The sequence below is a fragment of the Musa acuminata genome, chromosome BXJ3-6 (assembly GCF_036884655.1).
Source record: "Musa acuminata AAA Group cultivar baxijiao chromosome BXJ3-6, Cavendish_Baxijiao_AAA, whole genome shotgun sequence".
NCBI lineage: Eukaryota > Viridiplantae > Streptophyta > Magnoliopsida > Zingiberales > Musaceae > Musa > Musa acuminata.
The window spans coordinates 18002206-18006596 of NC_088354.1; positions in this window are offsets into that span (position 1 = coordinate 18002206).

Consider the following 4391-nt stretch of genomic DNA (forward strand, 5'->3'; position numbering starts at 1 on the left):
GAATCAATGTTGGGCCATAGTAGAACATGTCAAAAGATTGGACATCGAGCCAGAAGATCGATCGACGTGTCGGCAGAAGGTTTCGTGCTATGAGTTCGGGCATCAGGCCTAGAAGAGCAGACATTACGGCAAGGAGATTGGAGTTGCGAAGGTTAACCCCGAATCGGAGTTACGGAGATTAGGGAATGCATTATTGAAAATTTCTTTATCACTATCTTATCGATTTTTCAAAAGGAGATTAATGAATTTATTTATATATTTTTTATGAATCTCTTAAAAATAATTTTGATGATTTGATAAATTGAATGAGTTGAAAATAATGATAAATGCTTTGAAAATAAATGTTCATATCATGCTTGATGGTTTTACATTTTAGAATTATGCATGATGAGTTGAAATAATGATAGTTTAAAAAATTATATTTATTCAAATGCATGAATCGATAATCTTTTTGACACATGAATTATGATTTTTTCACTTGATGACTCGTTATTTCTTATGCATGAACCAAGTTCTCCTCTCTTCTTATCGTTTACTAAAGAGGAGAATTTTTCAAATAAATCATGATTTTTCAAAATTATATTTTTTTATGATTCTTAATGAATTGAGATATATTATACATGAATCGAGATCCTTTATATTTTCTCTTGTGACTCTTTTTGTTATAAGAATGTCTTTATCTATATCATTATCTTGAATTTTCGATATTCAATGCTTGAGATTTTTTATGAATCAAGATCTTTGATCTCCTAAGGTTTCTTTTTGTTATTTACTAGAAGAGAGATTTGTCAAAATAAATCATGTATTTTTGTATTCATGACTTAATCCTTCATGATCTTTGATATTATATTTTTCATGACATGATTTCTTTGTATTTATGGCTTGTATACCTTGTAATGATTGAAATATTTTATACTATTATATCATTCCCTTCCTTTTGATAATAACAAAAGGGGAGAGAAAATTGCTATCTTGCTATCTCAAGAAAAGCAAATTACTAACTTATAAAGAAAGGAAAACTTGCAAGCTTGCACATCTCAAAGGAGAAAGTCTTACAAGCTTGCACATCATAAAAATTATCAAAAAAGATACTAGCTTGCACATTGTAAAGAGAAGCAAGAAGTGCTATCTTGCAAATCACAAGAGAAGCAATGTTTGCTAACTTACACATTTCAAGAAGATGCAAAACTTACAAACTTTCACATTGCAAAAGGAAATAAAAATTGCTAGCTTGCATGTTCTAAAATATTATAAAATTTACTAGCTTGCATAGTGCAAAAGAAAGTAAAACTTGCTAGCTTGTACATCGCAAAGAAAAGCAAACTTGCTAGCTTGCTCATCTCAAAAGAGAAGCAAAGTTTGCTAGCTTGCATATTTCAAGAAAATACAAAAATATGCTATCTTGCACCTCTCAAAAGAGAAGAAAGAAGTCACTAGCTTGTATATTCTAAAGTGATGAAAATTTTACTAAATAGCTAACCTTTCATATCTCTAAAATTTAATAGTTGCACTTCTCCTTTTTGTTAATGACAAAAGGGTGGAGATATGATGATATGTTGATCATACATGGTATGATGTAATATACTTTGATATTTTGATACCATAATGATTTGAAATATTTATGATGATGTATGCAAAACTTATGATAATTATGCATGCAATGCAATGATATGCATATAATGTGTTGCATATGATCATGATTATAATTGCTTTGATTTGAATTCAAGGTTCTATCAATATGATGTATTGATAGGGGGAGTTTAGTTTAAACTCTGTCATCAATTGGATGTCATCATCAAAAAGGGAGAGATTGTTGAATCTCGGATTTTGATGATGAAACCAATTGATAATGTTATTATCTAATCTGCATTTTGAGTTACGTAGGACTAGCTTTGATCAGGAAAGACAATTAAAACAGGAAAAATCAATGTTGGGTCAGAGTGAAATATGTCAGAAGATTGGACGTCGAGCCGAGGATCGATTGACGTATCGATAGAAGGCTTCATGGTCTAAGTTCAGGCATCAGGCCTGAAGAGTGGACATTGCACCAAGGAGATTGGAGTTGTGGAGGTCAACATGCCGATTGAGCAAAAGGCCGCAAAAGAGGATGATGTGCCGAAGGATTGGACGAAGCGCCGATGAACTAATGATATGCCAGATAACATGTGGTTAATACTTTATAATAATTATTTAGATCAAAGTAGTTTTAGCTCTAATTGAGTTGGTTTAGAATGTAATAAGGCCAACTCAATTAGGGGCCAATTGGGCCCGAATTGGGGCTATTTTGGGTCAAGAGAAATGCCCATTCAGTGACCCAAAAGTTGGGTCAAGCAGTAGTACCGTCGGTCTAGGTGGTGGCACCGCTAGTGGCTTAGTCTACGAGACACAGCCTCCAAGATTGTGTCAGGTAATAGTATCGCCAGATTGGATGGTAGTACTACCTAATGTTAGGCGGTGGTACTGCTAGTCTGGGCGGTGGTACTACTAGTACCCCGAAAATCGGGGATGAGACTTTTTTGGCTCCAAGTTTGAATCCACTTGGGGCCTCTAAATACCCCTCTCATCCCTACTCAAATTACACAACGACTAAGAGCAAAAAGAAAAGAAAATGCTATTGTAATCTTGTGAGAACTCCTCTCAAACTCTAAGTATTAGTAAAGTTTAAGAGAGGAGGTAGTGGGGGTGTAAGGTTTTCTCCTAAGCTTGTCAAAAGAAGAATAGAGTTGTAAGAAGGTGGTTGGTCCTTCCCTATTGAAGGAAGACCATTTAGTGAATGCCGATAGCCTCGACAAAAGAGGAATCGGGAGTGGATGTAGGTCACGATGACCGAATCACTATAAAACTCGATTTGTATTTCTATTTTGCCTTTCATTCCCTTACTGCAAACTGCTTTACTTCCTTATTACTTTAGCTACAAACTATCATGAATATATTTTTAAAATTAAGCAATTATGATATCGGTTTTTATCGAAATAAAGATTTTTTGAATCGACGTCATTTTTATTTTTGTACTAACTCACTCAACCCCCCCCCCCCCCCCCCCGGTCCCTCTCAATGCCGACTCAATCCTAACATAGGTGACTCTCCCTGAGCTCATCAATATATTGAGGGAGGTTGAGAGCATCATCAAGAAAGAGAAGCCAGGTCTCTATACTAATGAAACCAGAAAGAAAAGGAAGACAAAGAAGTCCCTTGAGAAGGGCAAGGGCAAACCGGGTAAAACAAAGGTTATCAAGAAAGACCCGACAAAGGACAAAGGCCAGTGCTTCCAATATGGCAAAGACGAGCACTAGAAGAGGAACTGCAAATAGTACATTACAAAGAAGGTGAAATAGAATCTTGGAGAAGCTTCAGATATATTCATGATCAGTCTTCGTTTGTCATATTCTTATAATAACACATTAGATACTAGTAGTACTTATCACATCTGTAATCTATTGCAGGTTCTAGCAAGACCTAGGAGATTAGCAAGAGACGAAAAAAACCTTAAGATGGGCAATGGAGCAAAAGTTGTTGTAGTGGCCATTGGCGAGGTCACCCTACATCTGCCTAGTAGAGCTACTATTGCATTGGATACATGTTATTTTATTCCTTCTATTATCAAAAATATTATTTCTATTTCATATTTGATCGTTAGTAGATATAAATTAGTTTTTGAGAATAATAGTTATTCAACATTATTAGATGATAAGATTATAACTAGAGGACCATTGTGTAATGGTTTATTTATGCTAGATACTACTCCACATATCATAAATATAAGTGTGTTCAAGAAGAAATGAGATGAAGTAAACAATGCATACATATGGCATTGTAGGATATATCATATCCATGAAGGAAGGATTTAAAACTTGCTGAAGGATGGATACTTAGATCCATTCGATTATAAGACATATGCAACTTACAAACCTTACCTTTGTAGAAAGCTAACCAACTCTCCATTTAGTAGAACTGGAGAGAGAGCTACTAAGTTACTAGAGCTCATATATAATGATTTATGTGGTCCCATGTCAACCAAAGCTATAGGTGATTGTTGAATCTCATATTTTTTATGAAACCAATTGATATGTATTTATGTTTTAATCTGCATTTTGAGTGACGCAAGATGCTTCGATCAGGATGAGACAATTAAAGCAGGAAAAATCATGTTGGGCCGGAGGAACATGTTAGAAGATTAGACATCGGGCCGATGGATTGATCGACATATCGATAGAAGGCTTCGGGTCATGGATTCGGGCATCAGGCTAAGAAGAGAAAATATTGCACCAAGGATATCAGAGTTATAGAGTCAATTGGCCGATTGGGCAATAGGCCACAAGAGAGAACGATACACTGAAGAATCGGACGAAGCGTCGAGGGACCAATGACATGTCGGACAACTTGATTAATGC